We start from the raw sequence: 13,256 nt of genomic DNA on the forward strand, positions 1-13,256 counted from the left end.
CGCCGTTCATCGGTTTGTGAGATCCCAACTCGTGAGATTAATCATTCATCTGCAATTTGGTTGCTTTTTTTCTTGTTCTTGCTTGTGTTCTTCGTTACACAGGCAGGGATTAGCCTTCTTGGCGAGGTCAATCTGGCCCGTGACTTGGTTGATAACCAGAGGAGCTGTGGTGCTAAGATTGCAGGGTTTGATCTTTCAATCTGAAGCCGGATTGGTGTGTCATTCTCCACCATAACGATAGTTACCATCACCTGACGGAAGATCAGGATCCCTGTCTCCATTAAGATAGACTGGTTCTAGAGGCCGAGGCAGACTCAAATTTTTGTTGGACTGGGCCTTCGGCTTGTGTTGGACGTCCTTGCTGGTCATCATCACCTCCACCACTTCCTCTAAGTCCTTCATGACCCTCTCCAATGTTCCTAAGCAAGATAACATCATTAGGTAGTAGTCTATTCTCAAAAGTATGAAAAGTATCGCTTAAGAATGAGCTCACATCGAAATTGAGTTGTTGCTTTCGAGCCTGGGTCATTGGACCTTGCATGACGGTTGGAGGATCAGCTGGTACATCCAAAGGAGTGATGTCCTCATCATCCTCCCCCTCTTGAATTGGAGTCATCCTCAACTCAAGCTCATCTTCTTCTCCCAAATAAGGTTTCAAATCTGCAATGTTAAATATGGGACTAACCTCGAACTCGGGTGGCAACTCAAGTTTGTATGCATTATCATTTATTTTCTCAATAATCTTATAAGGACCAGCTGCTCTTGGCATTAATTTAGACTTACGCAGCTCAGGAAATCTATCTTTTCTCAAATGTAACCAAACTAAATCACCCGGTTCAACTTTAATCTCTTTTCTACCTTTACTACCAGCAATTCTATACTTTTCATTCATTCTTTCAATATTTACTTTAGTTGTTTCATGCAACTTATGAATAAAATCAGCACACTCTCTAGCATCACTATGTATTCTCTCAGTGGTAGGTAAAGGCAAAAGATCAATAGGAGCACGGGGGTTAAAACCATACACTACCTGAAAAGGACTTGTTGAATGTTCCACCCTGTTGTATACAAACTCCACATGCGGCAAACACTCTTCCCACATCTTCAAATTGTGCTTCAAAATGGCTCTCAACATGGTGGACAATGTTCGATTCACAACCTCAGTTTGCCCATCAGTTTGGGGATAACATGTTGTAGAAAATAGTAGCTTGGTCCCCAATTTATTCCACAACGTGCGCCAAAAATGACTTAAGAATTTTGCATCGCGATCTAAAACAATAGTAGAAGGCATACCATGCAAGCGAACGATTTCTTGAAAGAATAGGTCAGCAATATGAACAACATCGTCGCTCTTATGACAAGGAATAAAATGTGCCATCTTAGAAAAACGATCAACCACCACAAAAATACTATCCCTCCCCCTCTTAGTCCTTGTCAAACCCAATACAAAGTCCATAGATATATCAACCCAAGGAGTAGAAGGAACATGAAGAGGCATATACAAACCATGTGGGTTCAACTGCGACTTAGCTTTTTGACATGTGGTGCACCGAGCCACGTACCGCTCCACATCATGCCTCATCCTAGGCCAAAAGAAGTGTGTGGACAGCACCTCCTCCGTCTTCTTGGCACCAAAATGTCCCATCAATTCGCCTCCATGTGCCTCCTGCAACAACAAAAGACAAACGGAACCAACTAGAATGCATAGGCGGTTAGCTCTAAACAAAAACCCATCATTGATCATAAACTTATTCCATGCACATTCCTCTCTACAATTAAGCAACACATCCTTAAAATCAGGATCAAGTGCATATTGTTCTTTAATGGATTAAAGACCAAAAATCTGGCAATCAAGTTGGGACAACAATGTATATCACCAGTAGACAACAGAGCTTTACTCCCGGTGGGGAACCCCCTCTAGTCCCAGTTCCCCACCCGGGAGCAAGCATCCGGGACTAAAGGGTGGTCCTTTAGTCCCGGGTCAGGAACCGAGACTAAAGGGGGACCTTTAGTCCTGGTGGGTAACACCAACCGGGACTAAAGGTGCCTCCTGACATGCTACGATGGCCGGCACCCTTTAGTTCTGGTTGGTAATACGAACCGGGACTAAAGTTTTTTTTTCTTTTTTCTTTTCTTTTCATTTTTTGTTTTCTTTTCAAAATAGGTTTTCGAAGTCGTATTGTACGCTGATAATTATACATTTATACGCATGTATAGTATGTTTCGGTTCAAGCACAATGAACGTATTAAATTACACAATTCAAGCATAGAAATATATATATATATGCATGCATGCATCATATATATATTTACATGCATGCATGCATATGTGTATTTTACATTATATTATTTCATGTGCATATATTACAAAAGATTGCATTACAGTTGTTGTGATATAACAAGTTTTCTCTCATCCTCTAGCTTGGCTTCAATAGCAGTGTTGGGTCGAAGTAGAACTCGCCCTTGGAATCGATGGCCTGCTCATTAAAAAATCCGGCTATAGACTCTTGAATTGCTTTGATTTGGTCTTGCCGTATGACCTTTTCCTCCAACCATCGAGCCTACAGGTTTGAATTAAAGGAAAATAAATTAATATATGTACAAAAAAGATACATATATATATATAAAGACATAGTAACACAATCAATAATAATAATTAAATGAATATATAGTTTATTTTTAACGTACTTTGAGTCTCTCTAACTTGCAAACATAGTAACCACAGTAGTTGTTCTCCTGTTCCTGCCTCAGACACCACTTTACGAGAAAAATATTTGTCATCCAATCTGGTGATCTGATGAAAGCTATATGTTTAATTAATAAAGATGATGCGATTCAGGGGACTTACTTTCAAAGGGATTACATTCAGTGGCGCTTTGCATTTTCCCATGTGTTGCTTCTCAATAAAGGTTTTCCAAACACTGCCCAATAAAAAATTTGCCACGTCATCAGATATAGTTAATCATCATGTTTGTGTGTATATATAGTTGCTAGAGATACCGAAATTACCTCTGGATAATATCTATCATATCTTGGTAGTCTTGTTGTGGTTTTCTCATCGAGTCATAGATTATCAAGTGACTTTTCATTAGATCAATGTCCATCAATATCCAGTGATTGCTGCATGTGTTTATAGGATATAACTCATAACACTCATTAATTAACTAGAATCAACATATGAGCCATTAAGGATGATCGACATTATTAACACTCACTTGAAGTTGTAGGGAAAGAGTATATCCTTCTTGTGGCATTGGTTCACTAAGAAGTTCATGAGGTTACTCTCTGACTCAGACTTTTAATAAGTCTTTGGAGTAACAGGGTCTTTGAATACTATATGGGGATCAACAAAACCAATTTCATTGCAGCCTTCCTTTCTGAGCACTGTCATTGTAAATCTGCATATATATAGTACTTGTTAGGATAATTTATATGCATATACACACATATGATGAGTTTAATAATAGATCGAAAGAATTATTACTTAGAGGCAATAGCAGCTAATGATAACTTTGTTCAGAGAGCTCAAGTGGTATAGTTGATGAAATTCTGCAAAGTCAACATACATAACATCATTGCCACGGAACCAATGTTTGTCTCTAATTCTGACACCAACGCAGAAGTCTCCACCGATAGACGCCTGCATGTACCACTTGTTTAGCAGGTACATTTGCGTCCCAGATCAGATAAGGCTTGAGGGTTGTATAGACTCTGGCCTAGTACAAATTTTTTCTTCCAAATATCAACCTCCGCCGCACTCTCAATGTTTCCATCACCAAACATCTGGTAAAGGTCGAGACCAGTCTCATCAATAAATTCACCAAGGTGATCCAAATCGACATCCGGAGGTATGTTTGCCTGATGCATTAATCCTAAATTCGAACCATATTCATTACCAACAACTAGCGGGGGGACTAATTGGTGCGATTGTTGTCCGAGTTGTGCAACTCCTTTCGCTGCTCGCTTCTTTTTCTGTGCTGCCTCAATTGACTTGGTGAGAGTGCGGTCATAGTCCGTTAATGTTGATTTGGACGGCTTACGAGATTCTTGCTGTTGTTGCTGGTAAGAAGCCACCTTTTTTCTTAGAATATCTGGAGCTACGAAGATGTATGGTTTCTCCAGGTTTCTCCTTGCTTCTTGATTATTTTTAAGTTTGTCATAGAATCTGGACATATCTTTTTTATATGCATCAGTTACTTCTTCCTTCTGTTCAGATATTATTTTGGGAATAGCCCTTGGTTTCATGGTGGCTTTCTTTACCGGCGGGGACTGGTTCTTCGTTTGCGGGGCTGGCCTCTTAGTACTTGGCTTCTTGGTAGGCGGGGGCAGGGGAGGCGTTGGAGACCTCCTTGGAGGTGGTGGCTATGGCGTTGGAGACCTCCTTGGAGGTGGCGGCTGCGGCGTTGGAGACCTCCTTGGAGATGGTGTGAATGTAGCCTCGCCTTCCAACACATTGTCATCGTACAGAGCACTATGATGATCTAGCGATTAAACAATTGAATTTAGGTTGGAGGAGGATCTGCTACAAAAAAAGGAATGACATATTATTATGAGCAGATTGTTAATTATTTAAGCCAATATAAATTAATGATGTAGTGTTTTCATCAGTGTTTTCCTAAACGCTAAACGGTAAACAGTCGGTCACCTATCATTTAGCCATTATTCGGGCAAAACGTCCCATTAAACGGGCTAAACGGCCAATTAAACGGGGTAAATGGGTGACTAAATGAAAACGGCGCACCACCATGTAGCGTTTACACGGTGTTTAAATAGGCTAAACGACCGTTTAGGCGAACAGTGGTTTTCATCCGCACCTATGGTGAGGTAGTTCAGGAGGAGGTGGAGGCGACATCCCAGGAATGATGATGTAGCGCTTGCACCATAGAATGAATGTCTTCTCTGCTTCTCCTAAAGTCTTCTCTCCATCACCTCCAGGAATGTCAAGAGGCAAATCACTAAAACCTTTTTTAGCTTTATCTACCGAGATGGTAGCATATCCTTCTTAGATTATATTCCCATGAATCCTTGGTGTCTTGGTTCGGTTGATAGGATTAACAAGACCGATAGCCACCTTGATTGTGGAATTCCCCTTCGGAATGTGTAGCTCACACGATGTAAAAGGTTCAGTGACATCATCCACAGGGAAGCGCAGTCCTGTGTCCCCTTGATTTGGTATCTCTGTGGACGCGCAGCTGTTTTTCAACTGAACAGATTAGCTAATGTTGATTCCTGGCTCTGATGTCTGCTTGCTTGCACTCACTACTATTTGCACTTGCCTTCTGATTTCCTCTTGCATTCTCGTTTCAAGGTTTTTTTCCCGCTCCTGTGCTTCACGCACTGCTTCCTCCAACCTCTAGAGCCGCTGTGCCTCTTCTTCCTTCTTTTTCTAGTGGCTTCTGTAGGAAGGTCTGTCCTGAGGGAATCCATGCTCCCACGAGACACTTCCATTGCCTCTAGTTCGGCCACCGTGTTCAATAGTCCCAATGGCGTATGTGAGTTCATCCTTCTCTCTGTTGGGCCTGAACGCATCACTAGCAGTAGCTCTCTGAGCATAAAACAATCTTTCTGCTGCTTCTTGCAGTCTTGCGCCATAAACGCACTTCCCTATCTCCTGGTCCAGTGTTCCCCCATGAGCGAAAAATCAATTCTTTGCATGCTCTCCCCACTCGAGTGATTCTGGTGTGATACCCTTGGCAAGAAGGTTGCTTCCATTTTGTTCCACTTCTTCATGGCAGTCGGGTAGCCACCTGATCCCAAGTTATGGTGGTATGTCTTCTGTTGGGCATTACGTTGGTTCTTTATCACCTGACTCACACCCTCTTCTAACGTCTTATACTGTACAAACTCATCCCAATAGGGCCTCTCCTTTGAGATCAGGCCTGAGACAGTAAAATCTGGTGCTATGTTCTTCTTGACATATGTCGTGTATAAGTGTTTCTTCCAAGTCTGAAACTGGGTGGCCATCTTCTTCATTGCCCAATCCCTAACTCGCTCCTTCAATTCATCACCATCTATTATATCACCATAACCATCTGTTTGGAGCGTGAAATGTTCCAAGACATTATTCCAAATTAACGTCTTGTCACGATCGGAGACAAAACTGATATGAGGAGCATTGGTCTTCTTCTTCCATTCGCGGGTACTGATCGGGAGCTGGTCCCGTACAAGATAACCATAGTGGTGCATGAATTTTGTTTTATTTGGCCCCCCGGTTCGCTTGTATCCACATTGAACTCCGAGATGATGAAGCGGCCCTCCAATGGCTTTTTGGGACCTCGAACATTTTTACTCTTCGTTGTAGTTGTTGATGTCGATCCAGAGGGCTACAAAACATAAACATTATTTTTAATGTCATGAGCACACATAAGACATATGATAATATATATAGCTAATAATAAAAAATATATACTTGGCCAATATGTTGTTGCTCATTTTGTTCAAGAGCTAAGTACTGACTCCCATCATCTGCATCCTCTTGCACGTTATTGTTAGCACCATCATCATCGGCAACTTGAGTGCCAGTGTTGATCAAATTCATCATCAACTCCTCCTCATCCATGTTTCTTGGGTCGGCCATCTAGCTTCAAAAAACAAAACCAATATATAGTACATCAAATCTTTGCTTACATGCGTAAAATCTACGAACAATATGCATTATTAAATCTTGCCCCTCGGTCACGGACGCAATTTGCCACACTAGGGCGAATTAGGGCTATACATAAATGGCCGAGGGCAAATTGCGTCAGTGACTAGGGCGAACCACGTCGGTGACATCAACAGCGCGGTTCGCCCTGGTGTGATTGTTTAGCGTTAACGATAAAGATAATACGAATGTTGATCGACTAGGCCGTGAGGGAGGGCGGTGTGACAAGAGTGGCGGTGCTCCACTCCGCCGTATATATGTTTGTACACATGGGTGAACGAGGGCGGCGGTGCTCCGCCGTATACATAGAAACACATGGGCGAACGAGGGTGGCGGTGCTCCGTGACGTATATATACATGCATATGAATACAAATGACGTATATATATGTGTCGGCGCGGGGACCGGTGTGCTAACGACGACGACGTGAAGCGGGTCGGCGTGCTGACGACGACGACGTGAGGCGGGCCGGGGCGGTGTCGGTGCGTGTTGTGATCCTATGTACCATGTGAACCATGTAGTCATTCATCATATGAGAAAATTCTATGCTGATAATGTAAGTATAAGTCATTATGAAATGTAAGTATATGTGTCTTATTGCTAATATAATCATTACTATTTCCAAAATGATAAGAATTTATTTTCTTCTTCTACAGGCACAGTACTTTGTCTCTGATGCTATGATATAAAGTTTGAAGATAGTCTTCCCGAAAAAATATGTAATGCTCATATTATTTTAGTAACATTAATATATTATATCTGTATTCAAAGTTCACAAATGAAGAAACGTTGAAGTTTTCCTTCATTTTTATATGATATTTGCGTATATAAAATCTAGGACATTTGTAATTTACTTTAGAACATCTATATTCGGTATCACAGCAAAATATAACATTTTTTGAAGTTTTCCACCGTCTGAGAATGTACAGAGAGACGAACTGATCACCTCGGCAGTGGAGGGCCTCGGACGCGCGCGGAGGAGGGCGCGGTGGAGGGCCACGGGTGCGCGCGGAGGAGGGCCACGGGCGTGCACGGTGGAGGCCGCACAAGGAAGAAGAGGGCGGCGGTGTCACGGAAGGCGAACGGACGGCGGCGCGAGGAAGAAGAGGGCGGCGGTGTTCGACGAGGAAGAAGAGGAGCGGATCGATCTGCGCCAGGTGCTGGCGGTTATATACCAGGGAGATTTACTCCTGGTGCCAGCCACCAGCTGGGAGTAAAGGTCCTTTACTCCCGGTGCGTGTTACCAACCGGGAGTAAAGGTCCCTTTACTCCCGATCCGTGTTACCAACCGGGAGTAAAGGGTTTTTTTGGCGGGCCACGAAACTACAGCCCACCTTTACTCCCGGGTGGGCTTCCCACCCGGGAGTAAAGGTGGCCTGCAGTTTCATTTCCCGCCTGTTTTGAGCAGACTTTTTTAATAGAAATATGGATTTTCTTGTTAAATACATAGTAAATTAAATAAAAGGCATAAAATTATTTTGTTAAAAATATAGATTTTCTTTTTCTTTATTGCACATAGGAAAAATCTATAACCTAACTTTTTTTTTATTTTTTGTTATAATTGTAAAACATAATTTAATGAGAATAGAGCGTGTGGCCAAGACGGGCGCACACGGCGTCCACGCTAGCAAAATTATTTTCACTCCTCGGATTCCTGATGAATGGTGCTCCTGTCTCCTCCCGAGCCACTCCGCAGCCAAATATATACTGGGTCCAAACCCTAGCTCTCTCTCGCGTCCGCATTCGTGCCTCCTCCCTCTCCCTCCTTTCTCGCGGTGGCGGCGCGACTTCCAGGCGAGGCCGGGCACCTCGCCCCGGCGAGGCTGGCTCTCTCTCGCGTCCGCATTCGCGCCTCCTCCCTCTCCCTCCTTTTCCGCGGTGGCGGCGTGGCTTCCAGGCGAGGCCGGGCACGGCGCCCCGGCGAGGCCGCCCCTAGGCGCGGCCGCAACCCGGCGCGGCGGCGCCCCGCATGGCGGCGGCCACAGCCGCGAGCACGCCCCAGCGGCGGACGCAGGCCTGGGCGAGCACGCCCGGCTCCTCCCGATCCCTCCTCCCTCGGAGCTCCGGGCGCGGGTGTGAGGCGAGGGCGCTCCCCGGCGCGGCATGTTGGCGCGGCAGCCCCCCAGCGCAGGTTTCTTCTTCCTCTGGTGATTTTGGGCCGGATATTCATGGATCTGGTGCTTTTGCTTTGAGATTTCTTGATTCCGAATCTGGCTGTGTACAGCACGGCAGCCCCGGCGAGGAAGGCCCTTGGGTGCGGCGGCCTCTGGTGCGGCGGCCCCGGTGCGCGTGGCCCCTGGTGCGGCCACAGAAGGCCCAACAACCATCCGTCACGGTCCGCTGAGGATTCTGTCCTTAACACATAGCAAGGACCCAAGCTTTACAAGCGCACAACCTGTACGTATTTGATTCTTGTTAATTTTTTTTGTGAATCTCGGAGCCGAGTCTAATTATTGCTTTGTGTTCTGTACTAGGCCTGCAATGTGACGGTTTCCTTCAGGGGTTTAGGGTTTCCCAGTAATTGCATTTTGATGTTGCTTTTGCTGTTAATTTTGTCAAGGTGTCCATATAAAATTGTAGAGTAATTAAAAAGGTGCTGCCAGGTATGCATCCTCTGTATATGATCTTTCTACTTTTGCTCTGATCCATTATTTATTTTGCTTCTAGGTTTCTAGCTCAAAGTTAACATTTCCTGAATTATGAAGCATTTGAAATGCCATCAGAGAGTTAATGTTCTGAAAAGGCAGCTTTTAATCATGCTAATAAAGTGTTCTGAAGAAACTGTGAATAGTTGGATAAAAATGCTAAATTTATTATGTTGTTAAATTCATGCTAGCTGTGTCATGTTACACCCCTAGACTACCATTTTACAAATGAAAATATTTCAATATTCCATTATACAAATATGATGTACTGAACTTGCATATTATTACAGGATGCTTGGCCTGTAATGGTTTTTGGACAATAATCATGTCTCTATAAATGAATAGATGAGATGTTGATCTCACCTATGTTGCTTGTACCAAAAGTTGGTTTGAGTGCACTATGATATTAATCCAATCCAAGCAAGTTTGGTGATTCTGATCTTTGATTCAGGTGTGTCGCTAGGCAGGTTGGTGAGCGGCTAGGTGAGGTTGTGTCATAGTCTGTAGGTCAGGGCAGTGGCCGGACATTGGCTGTCCAATTAAAGTTTACATGGATGTTGCAGGCTGAGGCACAGAGAACCCTGACTTGAAGCTTCATCAAATCCATACAGAAGCAATCAAGTTTAGTTCTCTACCTCTATTTATCTCAATCTAACCAAACACAATATCACAGGTGATTCATTTAGGAAAGAAAAATACTTTTGAAGTCATCTATATTTTGCTATGGAAATAAGATCACCTGGGATGCTTTTGGACATGTAGTATTACATCCGTCTAGCATGGTAGCATTGGTATTTCAAATCAGGAAAAAGTTACTCTTTACAACCTGCATTTATGTCTAGGCAAATGGCATGACAAGCCGCTGATTTTGCAACCTTCAGGGGCAGTAGTAGCTGACTAGCTAGCAGCGAGGCGAGCGGCCCTGCCTGGAGCGTTCTGCAGAACAGCAATTGTACTTGTCTACTTGAGCATGGCTTGCTAGCAAGGTAATCATTACATGGAGCCACCTCAAAATCAGGGTATTTTGATTTACTATCTTTAATTTCTGAACTATATCTTTGTATTGGCTTCTTTGATTCCTATTGTATGGCTGTCACAGTGATTATAACTTTTTTGTTTGGTATATGACTTCGCTTTTAGCTAATATATGAACTCTAGCACCGGGTAAATGTATAGCTTTTTCAAGAATTTTGATTGCTACAATGCTATGTTGTTGCACCAATTTTAATTTTAATTATGTGTAAAGTAGCAATTGTCTACAAACAGAGACTAAGCTGCTATGAAATAGTCGTGCTAAATGCTATTCATAACCATGAGAAAACATCTCCAACCCAAATATATGGATAATAGATGTCTACTTGATGCAAAGATAGATATTTATATTTCTTTATTCCATTGCAAGAAGGCTTATAGTTTTGTAATTAGTGCAGGAGATAGTTATTAACTGCCATTTCGTGTAGGAAAGGTCTTCCTGAAGCAGTCCTGAAAGTGAGCTGCATGCAAGCTCTGGGCCAAGTATGTGTTCCTCTCTGTCTCTTTGTCAATATGATGCCAAGGCAGGAATGGATGGATTCTTTTTTTTTGGGATGTAAAATAAGTTTGGTTTTGCCTTCCAGTATGAAACTGAATTTGACATTGGTGTCTGTGATTTATGTTGCCTGGTATTTGGGAAGGCCTAGAATTGAAACACAAATGATGTTCCTGGCAGTCCTTTTTTGTTGTCAACTACAGTCCAGTCGTCTGTGATTATTACAAAAGAAGCAAATGGGTACTTGGGTAGCCGGTCTATAAAAGAACTTTCTGAATATATGATGAACTATGTAATTTTTGGCACTGGATAATCTGTATATGCACATAAAAGAGTGCACATCCTTATATTAATTTTAAAACAATGGCAGGATTGAACTTGATAGTGGCTACTTAATGAATCATGGTTCAGAGTCATCATCATTTGAACGGGAAAAATGGAGGCGTCTTTTAACAGATGCGTGTGACTGATTTTGCGCAGGTAGTAAAAGATGAAAATAGTTTGTCCCAAGTTGATTCTCTACTTGCAGGAGGCCTTTCTCTAGCTGATGTATCAGCAAAACCCTGTACCGTGTATGACTGGGAGTCACCAAAATTATCTAGAATTTTATCAATCAATATTTTCTTCAAAAAGATGCAGGAAAAATTGTGTACCATGTCATTTATCCCTTTCTTTCCTAAATCTATGCCTGTACCAAAGGCTCCAACAACATCAAATTATGTTAAAATGCTACTTCGGCTGTCAACCATTGCATTGCCTTCACAGGCAGCAAGTCATGTGGGCTGTTTTACTGCATGGGTATATATATTTTATAGCTTACTGTTAATAACTGTCAAGTAGGTACTCCCAGTTAGTTGACAGCCATGTAACACTTGGGTTGCAGAATGCTCATTGTGTGAGGCGTGCTCTACACTGCCTCTGCTCATGCATATGTCAACAGTAGAAGAATTATATTGTCCCTTACATAGAGTGGTTCAGCAACCTCTATATTACTTATATGTCATTGTTGATGTACTATTTACAGGTCATAGTTTGGAGGTCAGGAACAATGCAGGCAACAGAAAACATGTTGCAGGCACAGCTTCTGGCACGTTTCCACTGGATATTACAAAACTATTTTCATTAAGGTTGATCAGGAGAAGCTCATGGGCAGAAGCTACTTAGCTAACCCTGTGCTCCTATGACATGTGCTAAGTATTGTGATTTATCTATCTGTAATATGGTATGTTCTGCCGTCTTAGACGCTATGTCTCGTGGACTGAAAACTTCTCATGTGCTTTATTGCTCATGTAAAATATATGTAATATTTGAACATATCACATAAACTCGGCTTTGGCTATGTATAATATGCTATATGTTCCACCATCTCGGCCTAGCTATTATTCATGTCAGCTATGCTGAAACCTGTATTATTCATGTGTATTATGACATGTAAGATATTTGCAATAATATTCAATATCTATGCATCCAGTTTAGAGTTTTTGATTTGAGGACCAACCTTATATTCCTTACTCTATTGATCACATGTGTTCTGTCATTATCTATCTCAAGGTTCCATTTGACAAATAAAACTGCAAAAGTTATCATGGCCATAAACTCTTTTATGTAGCATCGTGTACAATCTGGACGCTTATCCACCTGAGGATTGCGTCCTATCTGTATGTATTATTGGCACATCCTATGTAGGACGAACTAATCTCTCGTGTCGAGTAACTGATGGCTAGATATCTTTCAGTCTATTACTACAACGTTATGATCACATTTGTTCTTAGGTCCGTTCTGATTCAGTGATCGTAGGCACTACCGGCCAATGCCCCGGCAAAAAAAGACTAGTGTAACTAATATTTATTATTTCGGTAATGCAAAAATATAGTGTTTAATTAAAATTATTAAAACTATTGATTTTGGACAGGAAATTTGTTTTTACATCATTTTAACGTTAATATTTTAATTTTTCATCACTCAATATCCTAATTTTACTTTTCGACATTTTTTCAAGAATACACCTCTAATATCACCGAAGCAGTGTGTGCATGCATTATATCCCTTGTTTGACTATCCTGAAAGATTACTTAGAGCAGACCAATCATTGATTGTTACGAACAACAATGCTCGCAGATCAAAGTGTTCCTGTTTGTACTCATCCCACACACGTACACCTTCTTTATTCCACAAAATGAGAAGTTCGTCAATAAGTGGTCTCAGGTACACATCGATGTCATTGCCAGGTTGCTTCGGGCCTTGGATGAGCACATGCATCATAATGAACTTTCGCTTCATGCATAACCAAGGAGAAAGGTTGTAGATACTTAGAGTAACAGGTAAGTGCTATGACTACTGTTCTGCTCTCCAAAAGGATTGATACCATCTGTACTTAAAGCAACCCTTAAGTTTCTTGCGTCATTTGCAAACTCCGGGAATTCTCTATCGATTGCTCTCCA

General features: G+C 42.2%; 1 long non-coding RNA gene across 6 annotated transcripts; it reads left to right on the forward strand.

Moving 5' to 3' along the window:
* Nucleotides 1-9,280: 9,280 nt before the first annotated feature.
* On the forward strand, nucleotides 9,281-12,555 carry LOC136473042 (uncharacterized). Of its 6 annotated transcripts, none has more exons than XR_010762476.1 (5): nucleotides 9,281-9,770; nucleotides 9,851-9,960; nucleotides 10,130-10,273; nucleotides 10,748-10,802; nucleotides 11,840-12,555. It is a non-coding gene; the product is annotated as an uncharacterized lncRNA (long non-coding RNA). The 6 variants fall into 6 exon arrangements; XR_010762475.1 differs by having other exon boundaries at nucleotides 10,169-10,273; nucleotides 11,840-12,541; XR_010762473.1 differs by having other exon boundaries at nucleotides 9,851-9,908; nucleotides 10,169-10,273; nucleotides 11,840-12,537.
* Nucleotides 12,556-13,256: the final 701 nt, after the last annotated feature.

The sequence above is a fragment of the Miscanthus floridulus genome, chromosome 8 (genome assembly GCF_019320115.1).
Source record: "Miscanthus floridulus cultivar M001 chromosome 8, ASM1932011v1, whole genome shotgun sequence".
In the NCBI taxonomy this organism is placed as follows: domain Eukaryota; kingdom Viridiplantae; phylum Streptophyta; class Magnoliopsida; order Poales; family Poaceae; genus Miscanthus; species Miscanthus floridulus.